This window comes from Mobula hypostoma, chromosome 1 (assembly GCF_963921235.1).
Source record: "Mobula hypostoma chromosome 1, sMobHyp1.1, whole genome shotgun sequence".
Lineage (NCBI taxonomy): Eukaryota > Metazoa > Chordata > Chondrichthyes > Myliobatiformes > Myliobatidae > Mobula > Mobula hypostoma.
Window position 1 is genome coordinate 15,762,394 of NC_086097.1, and position 17,170 is coordinate 15,779,563.

Consider the following 17,170-nt stretch of genomic DNA (forward strand, 5'->3'; position numbering starts at 1 on the left):
GGTGCTCATACGACCATCTACCACCTGCTCCGAAGGCTTCATGTGACCCCGATCCAGGGGCTAAGCAGGTGCTACACCTTGCCCAAGGGTGACCTGCAGACTAGCAGAGGGAAGGAGCACCTTACACTTCATTTGGTAGAGACATATCACCATCCTACCACCCGGCTGAAATATTAAGAGACTCTTAGATCGGTGCACGGATAAAAGAAAAATAGATGGGTTATGAGCTGTGTAGGAGAGAAGAGTTAGATTGAGGAGTTGATTTAAATGTCAGAAAAAGCATTGTGATGAAAGGGCCCATACTATGCTGTACTGTTCTACGTTCTATAACACCAGCAGTTACGCAACATTCAAAATTCACTTATAATGAGATTTTCAACCTCGGTGGTCTGATAAATGCTGATTTACATTTACTGGTAGATATTGTAAAGGCACTGTTCAGTATTAGCATCTCAAGTAAAAGCAGAATTCGCATGCCCTAAATCACTGTATTTTTGTGCTGTCATCCAGCCAGAAGAGGGAGTCAGTAACAACAGGCTCCCAGTTGCTACAGGACAGCCAGGTTTTATATTGCTATTTTTCCTAAAACCGTAATTTTTAAAAGACCAACATTCATGGTACATGCTTTATCTTCTTGATGATCTCTCATGTAAGTGGGATCACTCCAAGATATTATGGAGGTCACGCACATTCCACGCCCAGAGACAGGAGGCTTCACCTACCTGTCGGTCCAAAGAAGTAGTACTTCCTTGAACTGCACGCATTTCATCAGTTAACCAACTAATTGTTCTTCACTAATCTGTACAAGTTCCTCTGACAAACGTCCCATCTCAGTAGCACTCTCCTATTGCCCGCCTATCATTATCAGAATCAGGTTTACTATCACTGAACTGTCGCCAAAAGTACTTTGCAGCAGCAGTGCAGTGCAATGCATAATATATACTATAAATTATAATAAGAAATATATTTTAAAAATTTAAATAAGTAGTGCAAAAATAGAGCAAAGAAATTGTGAGGTAGCGTTGATGTCTGCTCAGAAATCTGATGACGAAGGGGAAGAAGCTATTCCTAAAACATTGAGTGTATGTCTTTGGACTCCTTCCATTCCTTGCATTTGGAGGAGTGTTATATATAGTCTGCTGTGTCACGTGAGGAGCTGACTCCAAAGATTGTGCTTGTCGGGGTACACGCTGAGAACTTGTATCGATAGAAATAATGAGATTAAAAACTAACTAAAAATATCACTTTCACAAGGAAAAGTAACGATATTCTTCTGTCAAGTAAAGTCAAAGTAAATTTTATTATCAAAATACATATATGTCACCGTGTACATGAGAGATTCATTTTTCTGTGGGCATACTTGGTAAATCTATGGAATAGTAACTGTAACAGGATCAACCAGAGTGCAGAAGACAACAAATTGTGCAAATGCAAATATAAGCAAATGGCAATAAATAATGAGAACATGAGTTAATGAGATAAAGACTCCTTAAAATAAGATAATTGATTATGGGAACATCTCAATGATGGGGCTAGTGAGTGTGGTTATCCCCTTTTATTCAAGAGACTGATGGTTGAGGAGTAGTAACTGTTCTTGAGCCTGGAGGTAAAAATCCTGAGGTTTCTGTATCGTCTACATGATGGCAACAGCTAGAAGAGGGCATGACCTGGGTGGTGGGGATCTGTGATGATGGATGCTGCTTTTCTATGATAGCATTTCATGTAGATGTGCTCAATAGTTGGGAGGGCTTAACCAGCCAAATCCACCACCTTTATGTAGGATATTTTGCTCAAAGGCATTGGTGTTTCCATACCAGGATATGATACAGCCAGTCAATACACACTCCACGACACATCTGCAGAAGTTTGTCAAAGTTTTAGATGTCATGCCGAATCTCTGCAGACTCCTGAGGAAGTAGAGGCATTGTCATGCTTTCTTCTCAATTGTATTTACGTGCTGGGTCTTGACAGGTCCTCTGAAATAGAGACACCCAGGAACTTAAAGTTGCTGACCTTCTCCACTTCTGATCCTCCAGTGAGGACTGGCTCATAGACCACTGGTTTCCTTCTTCTGATGTCCACAATCAGTTCTTTGGTCTTGCTGATGTTGAGTGACAGGTAATTGTTATGACACCTCTCAGCCAAATTTTCAATCTCCCCCCCTGTGTGCAGTTCCACAACTGAAGGTCTTTCTCTCAAGGTTATTTTCACAAACAACATTAGGGTGATCCACAAGGCTTCTTTAACACCAGAATAACCCAACACACAAGTGGAAATCCAAATAAAAGTGCAGATGCTGGAAATCTAAAATAGAAATAGAAAATGCTGCAAATACACAACAGATCAAGCCACAGCTGCAGGAAGAGAAGCAGAATTGATGGTCCTGGTAGAAATTTCTTTTACGGGAATCAAATGTTAATTCTGTTTCTCTTCCCACAGATGCAGTCTAACCTGCTGAGTATTTCCAGTATTTTCTGTTTTTATTTTAACACAAGAGCAATTTCTGGTCTCTGGTATTTTACCTTCTGAGATTTTGCCTTTTCTTTCCTCATTCTTGCAAATTATTTCCTTGATGTTTATAAGAATTTCAGTAGAACGTTTACAATAGCCCTCAGGTATATCAAACTTTACTACGTACACCAGTTTTTGTCCTTTCTTTGAAAGAGAAACCATCTAATTATTTATGTGGCAGGAAATACTCTGTATAACACATTCAGGGAGACTTAATAAAAAACTGAGAAGAACTCACTTGAAAGAACCGCATTGAAAATCAATCACAAACAAGAGAAAATCTGCTGATGCTGGAAATCCAAGCAACACTCACAAAATACTGGAGGAACTCAGCAGGCCAGGCAGCATCTATGGGAAGGAGTAAACAGTCGACATTTTGGGCACAGATGCTGCTGAGTTCCTCCAGCATTTTGTGTGTGTTGCTTAAAAATCAATCATTTGACTGACATAATCCATTCCAGGAAGTAATGCACAGCAAGTTACAGGATACATTTGAAAAGGAACCTAAAATCCACACGGGCGTCTTTATTTATGCAGTGTGTTCACTTTCCTCCAAAACGACCACAACCTTGTCGTGGTTTGGAGTGCATCAACGAACCAGAGAGCTGTGCCGGCTGGAGTCAAGGCCCTGTGCTTTGGCTCTTGTTAGGGTTACCCATGCCAAACAGGTCAAAAGGTAGAGCCCAGACCAAAAGTGGCCCACGGTCCTCCGGGTTTGGGGGTTCAGCTCAGGGCTATCAATACTAACTGGTCAAACAAGACTGTTGTAGAAACAGCAATGAAAAATCCTACATCTGTCTGCAGTGGTATTCCTGAATCTCCACCCAGGACTTGCATGGCTAACAGCAGTGAAAACTGAGAGGAAGCTACTGGCAAAATGAAGGAAACCCTGAACACCACCAAGACCTAGTCTGGCCAAGAACAGACAGAGGTGGAGGACCTTCATTCTGCCCTAAACGCCAGCGGCATAATGGGCAGTAAGTACTGGCATGTAATTTGAATGGCCTTTTTTTGCCTTATGCTCTCTGATAGTAGAGGTCACTTGTGGATACTTTAATTAATCTGTCTGTTAAGGCCCTCACCAATGCAATCCTCTTCAACCAAAGGACATGCTAAAACCCAGAGGATATGCTAAAATATAGCACTTACATTTTAGCATATGGTATTTAAATATATAATTTGTTTACATTCAAGGAAGATAAAAATTAATATTTATTTATATAAAAACATTGCATCCTCCTATCACTAGTTGCTTTATAATATTCCCCATTAGAGAGGAAGGTGCAAAGTACTATCTGAATTTTCCCTGACCAATGTCTACTTGTGCTGTTGCAGGATCCTAATAGATGAAGAGTACTTGGCATGACATGGGTAAAATTTATTTTATTAATTCTCCCTGGAGTCTTTTGGTCCGACAGGGCAAAATGTTGAGAGGATGTTGGAAGTTTTGTCTGTGCAAGTTGACACTATTATGGACAGTTTATCTTGAGCCTTTAAGGTGTTCTGTTCATAAACTATTAACCAAATTGCTCCGTTTCATGAAAGTTGTTGCTTTGCAACAGCAGTACAGAGCGAGACATAATCTTTATGCGCCGTGTTGTATGACATGGCAATTATGGTCTTCCATCTTTCCCTAATCTGAGAAGAAGCAAAGGATTGTTGCCCATGGGGAAGACCTCCCCACCACAACACCCACACCCTCACCCTCACTCTCCTCCCCATCCATGACCATGATTGTTCTTGGCAAATGTCTCTACAAAAGTGGTTTGCCATTGCCTTCTTCTGTGCAGTGTCTTTACAAGTCGGGTGACCCCAGCCATTATCGACACGCTTCAGAGATTGTCTGCCTGGTGTCAGTGGTTGCATAACCAGGACGTCTGATATAAGAACATAAGATATAGGAGCAGAATTAGGCCAATCAGCCCATCGAGTATGCTCGGCAATTCCATCATGGCTAATCCCAGATCCGACTCAACTCCATATACCTGCCTTCTCACCATATCCTTTGATGTCGTGACTGATCAGAAAACTATCAAATTCCACCTTAAATATAACCATGGACTTGGCCTCCACTGCATTCTGTGGCAGAGCATGCCACAAATTCACCACTCTCTGGCTGAAAATATTCCCTTTTACCTCTGTTCTAAAAGGTCACCCCTCAATTTTGAGGCTGTACCCTCTGGTTCTAACCATAGGAAACATCCTCTATCTAGCCCTTTCAACAATCAGTAGGTTTCAATGAGATCCCCACGCATTCTTCTAAATTGCAGTGAGTACAGGCACAAAGCTGCCAAATGTTCCTCATATGTTAACTCCTTCATTCCCAGAATCATCCTCGTGAATCTGCTCTTGACTCTCTCCAATGACAACAAATCATTTCTGAGATATGGGGCCCAAAACTGTCGACAATACTTCAAGTGCGGCCTGACTAGTGTCTTATAAAGCCTCAGCATTACTCCTTGCTTTTATTCTATTCATTTTGAAATAAATGCCAACATTGCATTTGCCTTTTTTTTTCCACAGACTCAAACTGTAAATTAACCTTCTGGGAGTTTTGCATAAGTCCCTTTGCACCTCTGTTGTTTGAATTTTCTTCCCATTTAGATTAATAGTCTGCACTATTGTTTCTTTCACCAAAATACATTATCATACATTTCCCAACACTGTATTCCATCTGTCACTTTTTTGCCCATTCGTCCAATCTAAGTCCTGCTGCAATCGCATTGCTTCCTCAGCACTACCTACACCTCCACCTATCTTTGTATCACCTGCAAACTTTGCCACAAATCCATCAATTCCATTATCCAAATCATTGACAAACAATGTGAAAAGTAACGTCCCAATACTGACACCTGAGGAACATCACTAGTCATTGAAAGCCAACCAGAAAAGCCTCTCCTTATTCCCACTCAATGCCTCGTGCCTGTCAGCTATTCCTCTCTCCATGCCAGTATCTTTCCTGTAATACTATAGGGTTTTACCTTGTTAAGCAGCCTCATGTGTGGAACCTTATCAAATACCTTCTGGAAATTCAAGTAAATGACATCCATTGCCGCTCCTTTGCCCACCCTGCTTGTTACTTCCTCGAAGAAGTCTAACAGATTTGTCAGGTAAGATTTCCATTCACAGAAACCATGCTGACTTTGACTTACTTTATCATTAGTCTCCAAGTACTCCAAAACCTCATCCTTAATAATAGACTCCAACACTTTCCCAAGCACTGAGGTTAGGCTAACTGGCCTATAATTTCCTTTCTTTTATCTTCCTCCCTTCTTAAAGAGTGGAGTGATATTTGCAATCTTCCAGTCCTCCGTGACCATGCCAGAATCAAGTGATTCTGGAAATATCATGACCAATGCATCCGTTATCTCTTCAGCAACTGCTCTCAGGACTCTGGGATTTAGTCCATCTGCTCCAGGTGACTTATCCACCTTAAGACCTTGAAGGTTGCCTCGCACTTTTTCCTTTGTAAAAGCAATGGCACTCATTCCTATTCCCTGACACTCATGGACCTCTGACAAACTGCTAGTGTCTTGTGCAGTGAAGCCAGATGCAATGTACCCATTAAGTTCATCTGCCATTTCTTTGTCCTCCATTACTACCACACCAGCATCATTTTCCAGTGGTCCAATATCAATTCTCACCTCCCTTTCACTCTTTATACAACTGAAAAAACTTTTAGTATCCTGGTTTATATTATTGACTAGTTTGCCCTCATATTTTATCTTTTCCCTTTTTATAGCTTTTTTAATTGAACTTTGTAGGTTTTTGAAAGCTTTCCAACCATCCAACTTCCCACTCACTTTTGCTACCTTATATGTCCTTTCCTTGGTTTTTATGCAGTCCTTAACTTCCCTTGTCAGCCACGGTTGCCTAGACCTGCCATTTGAAAACTTTTTCTTCCGTGGGACATACTTAACCTGCAACTTGTGAACTATTCCCAGAAACTTCACCCATCTCTGTTCTGCCATCATCCCTGCCAGTAACCTCCTCCAATCCATCTGGGAAAGCTCCTCTCTCATGCCTCTGTAATTCCCTTTATTCCATTGCAATACTGATACATGTGACTTATGTTTCTCCCTTTCGAATTGCCGTATAAATTCAATCATATTATGATCACTGCCTCCTAAGGGTTCCTTTAAGCTGACCAATAAGATCTGGGTTATTACACAACACCCAATCTAAGATAGCCTTTCCCCTAGCAGGCTCAAATACAAGCTGCTATAAAAAGCCATCTCATAGGCATTCAACAAGTTCCCTCTCTTGTGATCTGATGCCAACCTGATTTTCCCAATCCCTTTGCATATTGAAGTTCCCCATTACAATTGTGTCATTACCCTTATTACATGCCTTTTCCAGCTCCCATTGCAATCTCAACCCCACTTCTTGGCTACTATTTGGAGGCCTATAATTTTTTTTACCCTTGCAGTTTCTTAACTCCACTCACAAAGATTCAACATTCTCTGACCCTGTGTCACTTTTTTCTAAAAATGTAATTCCATCTCTTACCAACAGAGCCACACCACTGTCTGTGCCTTCCTGCCTGTCCTTTCGATACAAAGCATATCCTTTGATGTTAAGCTCTGAACTATGGCCTTCTAACAGCCACGACTCAGTGATGCCCACAACGTCATACTGACCAATCTGTAATTATACCACAAGTTGGTCCACCTTTTTCCAAATGCTACGTGCATTTAAAAACAGCACCTTCAGTCCTGCATTCTTCGCCCTTATGAATTTTGCCTCTGTGGTACAATTATACTCTATGCTCTGTCTGCCCTTCCTTGCATTCATGTTACACCCACCATCTACTTGTAAACCTGCTGGCTTATCCTCATACTGGTTCCCATCCCCTTGCCATATTAGTTGAAACCACTCCCAGCAAGAATATTGGACCCCTCCGATTCAAGTGCAACCCGTCCTTTTTGTACAGGTCACACTTGCCCCAGAAGAGGTCCCAATTATCCAGAAATCTGAATCCCTGCCCCCTGCTCCAATTCTTCAGCTACGCATTTATCTCCCTCCTCATTCTATTCCTATCCTCACTGTCTTGTGGCACAGGCAGCAATCCCAAGATTGCTACCCTTGAGGTCCTGCTTCTCAGCTTCTAATTCTTCTAACTCCCTATATCCTTTCTCAGAGCCTCCTCCCTTTTCCTACCGATGTTGTTGGTACCAATATGACCTCCATTGTTACCATGACCTCAGCTGCTCACCCTCTCTTTTCAGGATATTGTGAACGCGTTCAGAAGCATTGTGGACCCTGGCACCTGAGAGGCATACTACCATCCGTGTTTCCTTTACACATCCTCCTTACTATAGAGTCCTCTATTACTGCTGCCATTCTCTTCAGCTCCTTATCCTTCTGAGCCACAGGGTCAGACTCAGTGCCAGAGGCATGGCAGCTGTTGCTTCCCCCAGGTAGGTCGCACCCCCACCAACAGTACTCGAAATGAAGAGCTTACTATTGAACGGGACAGCCACAGGGGTGCTCTCCACTATCTGATGTTCTCCCTTCCCTCTCCCGACAGTCACCCATTTAGCTGTCTCCTGTAGCCTTGGAGGGACCGGCTTCCTGTAGCTCCTGTCCATCACCTCTTCACTTTCCCTAACAAGCCAAAGGCTGCTCATACGAACATCCACTACCTGCTCCCATATGCACCAGTTTCTCATACGACCATCCACCACCTGTTCCCGTGACCCTGGCTGGGGGATAAGCAGGTGCTACACCTTGCCCAAGGGTGACCTGTAGGCTAGCGGAGGGAAGGAGTGCCTTACGCCTCCTTTGGTAGAGATGTATCTCCACCCCTCCATCCTAAAATTTACTTTAAGTTGCAAAAGCAAACAAATAAGTGCAAAAGAGGAATAGTGAGTTCATGGACCATTCGGAAATCTGACGGTGGAGGGAAAGGAACTGCTCTTAAAATGTTGGGTGTGGGTCTTTGGCTCCAGTAAATCCTACCTGATGTTAGTAACATTGAAATCACCATATACGTCCTGTTACCTGTCCATTGGAGATGATCCCTCCACCCTCCTTCCAATTTAAAGATACTTTCTTGTTTCCCCACGTCCGATGAGGAGGTTTAATTTCAAATGTTAATTCTGCTTCTCTCTCCACAGAGTCTACCTGACCTGCTGGGTGTTTTCATGTCAGTTTTTCCAATATTTTCTAATTTGCAAAGGGGAGGTTGAATAGATTTGGAGTTTATTCCCAGGAGTATTGGAGAATAAGGGCAGATTTGATAGAGTAATCCAAAATTATGAGGGGTGTAGATAGGGTAAATGCAATCAGGCATTTTCAACTGAGTTTGGGTCAGACTAGAACTAGAGGTCATAGTGTAAGGTTGAAAGGTGAAATATTCAGAAACATAGAAACATAGAAAATAGGTGCAGGAGTAGGCCATTCAGCCCTTCAAGCCTGCACCGCCATTCAGTATGATCATGGCTGATCATCCAACTCAGAACCCTGTACCTGCCTTCTCTCCATACCCCCTGATCCCTTTAGCCACAAGGGCCATATCTAACTCCTTCTTAACTATAGCCAATGAACTGGCCTCAACTGTTTCCTGTGGCAGAGGAAATTTAAGGGGAAAATGAGGAGGAAGTTCTTCACTCAGTGGATGGTGTGAGTGTGGAACGATGTGCCAGTGGAAGTGGTAGATGTCTGTTCAATTGCAATACTTAGGAGTGGTTTGAATAAGGACTTGGATGGGAAGGATATGAAGGGCTATGGTCCAGGTACAGATTAATGGAGTTAGGCAGAATATTGGTTCAACATAGACTAGATGTGCTAAAGGGCCTAATTCTCTATACCTCTATAAGTGCCACAGGTTAAACTAATCTTATTGCAACATCTAATGCTGGTTTGAATGCTGTTGTACAGCATTCTTACAAAAAATCTGCGGAATTTTCAATTCTTTCAATGTAGTTATCTGGCGAGAATCCTGTCATCAATTTCAAAATGATTGAAGAAGCATAAATTCCTTGATTAAAGTATTTCCCTGTCTGCTGTAGCAATCACTAACTCAGGGATTGTTGATTAATTCCCTGGAATAATGACACATGATTTTGGAGACTATGTATTGTTTACTTGTACTGAGTTAGCCCTTGCCTAGCTGTTCTGAGCTATAGTCCGAAGGTGTGAGTACCAGGCAACACATTTACAAACCTGAAAAATAAAACACGTTTTAATGAAGGGCTAGGTATCTCGGACATGAATTTCAATGTTGGGACAATTGCCAATATAGTGCTGGTTCCACCACAATAGTATTATTACAGCATGTGCTTTAGAGTGTTGTAGAATTTCTAGGTATGAATATAACACACCTTTCATGGGCAAATAGAAGAAGTTTTTTTCATGAAATAGTATGTGTGAATGTTATCAATGTGGCAAATCCTTCCCTGATGCAAATGACTGTTGGTTCAAAGAAAGTGTTTGTAGAAAGTGTCACAGACAAGGCCACAGAGAGAGAGTGCAAGTCAGACAAACAGTACAACCAAAGAGAAAAAACACACAGAGTGAGAAGTTTCAAACACAGAACTAAACAAATGCATAAAGTGATTGAATATGAAACTGAATCAGACAACACAGGGTCTGACAAAAGAGATCTGTCACGCCTAGAACTGCATAGCGTTGCTGAAGTAGATCGCAAAATCATCTGGATCACAACCGATATCTCTGTTGTAAAGCTGAAAATGGATCTGGACGCAGGGTCAGCTTTATCTGCAGGGTAATTTCAGAGGCTGATTTCAACAGACTGTTTCCTAAGCTACCTGTAGATAAGACCTCAGTGATGCTAAAGACCTATACAGGTGAAAAATGTCTACCAAAGGCAAACTGAAAGTGAATGTGATGCATGGAAGCAAAACACAGCAGTTAAAGTTTTATGTGTTGAAAAGTGGAGGGCCAGCACCTTTTGGCCGTGAATGGTTGAGAAAAATCCAACTAGGCTGGCACACAGTCAAAACTCTCAATCTGTCATCAGTAGGCAACTGTAGCCCAAATGGTAGCACTAACCAGAGACTGGCACTGCTGCTTAATGCTGATGAGAAGGTTATTGGTAAACTCAAAGGCATGAAGGCCAGAATTGAACTGGATGAAGCAGCAACACCTAGATTTCATAATTCATGTCCAGTACCTTATAAACTACATCCTAAAGTGGATTCTTAACTTCAGAGCTTGGAGGCCTCTGGCATTCTATTCAACATAGAGTGGAGTGATTGGGCAGCACCTATTGTCCCTATGATCAAGAAGGGGACGGCTGGACCTACTCACATACGCGGAAACTCAAAGTGAACATCAACCCTGTGCTGCGTACTGTGCAGCATCCCCTGCCCCGAATAGAAGACATTTTTGCATCTTTGGCAGGAGGAGAGATATTCTCAAAGATTGACTTGTCACAAGCTTATCTGCACATAGAGATTGAGGAGTCAATAGGTCAATAGGTACATTTAATGTCAGAGAAATGTACGCAATATACATCCTGAAATTCTTTTTCTTCACAAATATCCATGAAAACAGAGAGCCCCGATGATTGATGACAGTTAAATGTTAGAACCACAAAACTTCCCCGACTTCCCCTCCCATAAACAAGCAGCAGCAAAGCAACAACCCCCGCACCCCCACCAGCAAAAAAGCATCAGCGCCCTCCACCGTGCACTCAAGTGTGCAGCAAAGCATCAATAAAGACACAGACTTGCAGTACCCCAAAAACTACTCATTCACCCAATAATTCAACATACCACAGGTTCTTCCTCTCCCTAATAAGGGGAAAAGAGGTGTCCCCATTTCACATTGAGAGGAGAGACAGTCCTGATGAAGGGTCTCGGCCCGAAACATCGACTGTACTTCTTCCTAGAGATGTTGCCTGGCCTGCCGCGTTCATCAGTAACTTTTATGTGTGTGGCAGGTAACTATAGGCAGGATAGAGGGGAACAGATGGACATTATTTACCTGGATTTCCAAAAGTCATTCGATAAGTTGCCACATGAAAGACTTACCCGTAAGATAAGAATGCATAGAGTTGTGAGTGATCTTTTAGCATCAATACAGTAACTAATAGAAAGCAACGAGTTGGAATACATGGGTGTTTCTCTGTTTGGCAATCAGTGGTGAGCAGTGTGCCACAGGGATCGGTGCGGGGCCAGCAACTGCTCACAATATACATTAACGATCTGGAGTATCTGTGGTATCTAAGTTTGCTGAGTTAAGTGGAAAATCAAACCGTGCAGAGGATACGGAGAGTCTGCAGAGGGATATAGATAAGTTAAGTGAGTGGGCAAGGGTCTGGCAGATGGAGTACAATGTTGGTAAATGTGAGGTTGTTCACTTTGGAAAGGAAAATGGCAGATCAGATTATTATTTAAATAGTAAAAGATTGCAGCATGCAGCCATGCAGAAGAACTTGGGAGTGCTTGTGCATAAATCACAAAAGGTTGGTTTGCAGGTGCAGCAGGCTTTCAAGAAGGCAAATGGAATGTTGGCCTTCATTGCGAGAGGGATTGAATTTAATAGCAGGGAGGTTATGCTGCAACTGTACAGGGTACTGGTGAGGCTACATCTGGAGTACTGCGTGCAGTTCTTGTCTCCTTACTTGAGGAAGGATATATTGGCTTTGGAGGTGGTACAGAGGAGGTTCACCAGGTTGATTCCAGAGATGAGGGGGTTAGACTATGAGGAAAGACTGAATTGCCTGGGGCTGTACTCACTGGAAATCAGAAGGATGAGAGGAGATCCTTTGGCAACACTTAAAATTATGAAAGGGATAGATAAGATAGAGGCAGGAAATTTGTTTCCACTGGTAGGTGAGACTCGAACTAGGGGACATAGCCTCAAAGTTCAGGGGAGTAGATTTAGGATGGAGATGAAGAGGAACTGCTTTTCCCAGAGAGTGGTGAATCTGCAGAATTCTCTGTCCAATGAAGCAGCGGAGGCTATCTCAGTAAATATATCTAAGATAAGGTTGGATAGAGCTTTGCATAGTAGGTGAATTAAGGGTTATGAGGAAAAGGCAGGCAGGTGGAGGTGAGTCCATGGTCAGATCAGCCATGATCTTATTGAATGGCGGAGCAGGCTCAATGGGCCGGATGGCCTACTCCTGCTCCTATTTCTTATGTTCTTATGTAACCAGAAAATGTGTCAAAACTCAGATCATAGTTGGGCCTTGTAAACTACTACCAAAGGATTCTCCCAAATCTTGCTACAGTGCTGCACCCATTGAATACATTATTACAGACAGGAGCAAAGTGGGAATGGTCAGAAAGATGTGAAAGAGCATTCAAGGAAACAGTCTGCTACCCAATTGCAAAGTTGTGCACATTTCCTAGGAACCCACTCTTGTGACATAAAGCTCAAGGGTAACAAACAACCCAGCAACTCAGACCAGCCAGGTGTGTTCTTTGGCTGAGCATCCAAGTTGGCTCCTGGTAGCATAGCTGCAAGAACCAGACCATTGATGTGGAGATCATACATGAAAGCATCATGTGGACCAGATGCTAGATACTCAGCCTAAGAACACACCTGGTTAGGCTGCGTCCAACAAGATGGACACATTATATTCGCCCCTCAGTGATCATGTCACGAATAGCAACGTGTCACCGGCAATAGAGAAAGTTGTCTTTGATAAGACACCTGCTAAACCAGATGTCACTCCACAGGTCCAGAGGTGCTATCCTGAGAGAAACAGAGCGCCACCCAAAAGATTGGATCTTTAGTATAGTGAAGTTAGTTATGGACTGTGATTTAAAAAAAAATTCAATCAACAGTGTTTTTGCGAAAGCATGTTTATTTGGACAAGGTCTGTTAAAGGAAATTGAATGTTTTGTTACATATACAGTTTTATGTTACATTAATCTAAAGGAGGAGGAAGTGTAATGTACAGATTTTAGTGCAATGACTTCCCTTTCATTAATTATTTACTGATAACTTACACATGCGCATTAATTTGTTACTCTCTCTGCAAAGTCGATATACATATTAACTTCACCTCTGAGTGTGTATTGTTATTTATTTGATATGTAGTTGCACAGGCACAACAAGTTATTCAGACCAAACAGCAGAATGGGAAGAAATGTGATCTAAATGACTTTGACCATGGGATAATTGTTGGTACCAGACGGGGTGAGGATCTCAAAAACTGCTGAACTCCTGGGATTTTCGCACACAACCATCACTAGAGTTAACAGAAAAGCAACAAATATCCAGTCAGTGGTAGTTCTGGAGGTGAAAATCCCTTGTTAATGAGAGAGGTCAGAGGAGAATGGCCAGACTGGTTCAAGCTAACAGGAAGGCAACAGTAACTCGAATAACCACAGGTTACAACAGTGCTTTGCAGAAGAGCATCTCTGAATACACAACATTCAAGTGGATGGGCTACAGCTGCGGAAGACCATGAACATACACTCAGTGACCACTTTATTAGGTACCTGAGTGTCTGTGTGAGTACAGTACTAGAGCAGTTAATAAATGGGTTCTTGTTCTGCTTCTGCATATGCTGATTGGACATATGAGGTCTGTAAACTTTTCCTGGTTGTTTCCCCATGGCCATGATTGTCTCTGGCTTCCTCCTCTGGGATATAATTACTTCAACAATGAAGGCTCCTTGGCCCTGTGATGTGCAGGATCTCTTTTACATGTAGCTCCATTCAGCCTTGTATCACTTGTAACATTTGGACACTAGTAATAATTACATCAGGCTGCTGTTTATTGACTACAGCTCAGCGTTCAACACAATCATACCCTCAGTTCCAATCAACAAGCTCCAAAACCTGGCCCTCTGTACTCTGCAACCGGATCCGTGACTTCCTCACCAGGAGATCAGTCCTCCTTGCTCAACACCGGTGCACCTTAAGGATGTGTGCTAAGCCCATTGCTCTACTCTCTACACCCATGATTATGTGGCTTGGCGTAGCTCAATAAATTTGCTGACAGCACAGTTATTGGTGGCAGAATTTCAGATGGTGACAAGGAGGCTTATAAGAGCAAGATGGATCAGCTTGTTGAGTGGTGTTCCAGCAACAATCTTGCACTCAATCGCAGAAAGACCAAGGGATTGATTGTGGACTTCAAGAAAGGGAAGTTGAGGGAACACACACCAGTCTTTATCAAGGGATCAGAAAGGAAAAGGGTGAGAAATTTCAAGTTCCTGAGGATATATCCTGGGCCCAACATATCGTTGCAATTACAAAAAAGGCACGACGGTGGCTATATTTCATTCGGAGTTTGAGGAGATTTGATATGTCATCCAAGACACTTGTAAATTTCTGTAGATGTACCATGGAGAGCATTGGAACTGGTTGCATCACCATCTGGTGTAGAAAGGCCACTGCACAGAACTGGAAAAAGCTGCAGAAAGTTGTAAACTCAGTCAGCTCCATCATGGGCACTAGCCTCCCCAGCATCCAGGAGAGTGGTAGGCACATGGAACAACCTGCCAAGGGTGATGTTGGAGACAAACACATTAGAGAAATTTAAAAGACTCTTAGATAAGCACAGGTATGATAGAAAATTAAGGGCTATGAGGGACGGATGGTTTAGATTGATCTCAAAGTAGATTAAAAGGTTGGCACATCACGGGTCGAAAGGCCTCTGTTGTTCTATATTGACAGAAACAGGCCCTTTAGCCCAAGTCCTATGAAGTACAAAGTTAATTTTATTATTAAAGTACATATATGTCACCATTTATAACCCTGAGATTCATTTTCTTGTGGGCATACTGTGGCCACATCATCTGCACCATCTTGTTCACCCGCCTATGCTGACCAAGGCCTTACCTGAGCTAATCCCATTTGCCTGCTGTTGGCCCATATCTATCTAAATCTTTCCTATCCAAGTACGATTCATTCTGACAGCTCGTTCTACATACCCACCAACCTCTGTGTGAAAAATGTGCCTGTTAGGTCCCCTATTCATGGGAAATAGCTTGCGCCCATCCACTTTATCCATACTCCTCCTGATTTTATATACCTCTAAAAGAATAACCCTTCTCCACAAGAAAATTGGTCCAATCCAATCCAGTTTCTTCTTATACTTAAACTTTCCAGTCCTGGCAACAGCTTTATGAATATTTTTTGCACCTTCTCTAACTTAATCATATCCTTCCTTTAGATTGTGACTGGAATTGCACACAGTACTTCAGGTGTTATCTCAACTGTTAACTGACATCCCAGTTTCAAAGTTCAAAGTTCAAAGTAAATTTATTACCAAAGTACAGATACTTCACCCTGAGATTCATTTTCATGCAGCCATACTCAATAAATCCAATAACCATAACAGAATCAATGAAAGACCACGCCAACAGGATGGACAACCAGCGCGCAAAAGACAACAAGCTGTGCAAATACAAAAAGAAAGAAAAAAAAAGAACATAATGATAACAAATAAATAGGCAATAAATGTTAAGAACATGAGATGAAGAGTCCTTTAAAGTGAGTCCATAGGTTGTGGGAACAGTTCAGTGATGGTGCGAGTGAAGTTATATCCTCTGGTTCAGGAGCCTGATGGTTAACGGGTAATAACTGTTCCTGAGAAGAGAGCATGATCTGAGTGGTGGGGGTCCCTGATGATGGATGCTGTTTTCCTGCAACAACCCTCTAGGTAGATGTGCCCAATGGTGGGCAGGGTCTTACCTGTGATGAACTGGGATCTATCCATTACTTATTGTAGAATTTTCCACTCAAGGGCATTGGTGTTTCCATACCAGTCTGAGATGCAGCCAGTCAATATACTTGCCACCGCACATCTATAAAAGTTCGTTAAAGTTTAGTTGTCTTGCCAAGTTTTTGCAAACACCTAGGGAAGTAGAGTTGCTGCCTTGCTTTTATTGTAATTGCACTTAGGTGTTGGGCCTAGGACAGGTCTTCTGAAATGATAACACTGAGAATTTAAAGTTGCTAACCCTCTCCACCTCTGATCCCCCAATGAGGACTGGCTTATGGACCTCTGGTTTGCTCCTCCTGTAGTTAATAATCAGCTCCTTGGTCTTGCTGACATTGAGTGAGAGGTTGTTGTTGTGGCACCACTCGGCCAGATTTTCAATCCCCCTCCGATATGTTGATTCTTTGCCACCATTGGTTCAGCCAACAACAATGATGTCAACAGCAAGCTTAAATATGGCACTGGAGCTTGTGCTTGGCTGCAAGAGTTATAGGTATGAAGGGAGTAGATCGGGGGGTAAGCACACAGCCTTGCAGTACGTCAGTGCTGATGGAGATTGTGAAGGAGACGTTGTTTCCAATCCAAACTGACTGAGGTCTGCAAGTGAGGAAATTGAGGATCCAGCTGCACAATGAGATACTGAAGTCAAGGTCCTGACACTTATTGATTAGTTTTGAGGGGATATTAGTACTGAATGTCGAGCTATAGTTCATGTAGTTCTTGCCCCAACCTATGAAACACAGCATATAATATGTTTCATTAGCACCAGTTCACTGGTGGTGGTGTTACCATTGTCTTAAGCTTGGCTGGTGGTTACCTATACCAACAATCGTATGTGTCACACTTAATTTGGAGGGACAAGCATCACAAATAAAGTCATTTCCTTGATACAGCAAGTCTAATCTAATTTCACAGTGCAGTACAGAAAGAACTCAATACACAACATTTCCAGCCCTCTGTGCAAAGAAGTTTAGACTCATCTCACACCCGAAGTAACACATTCCAT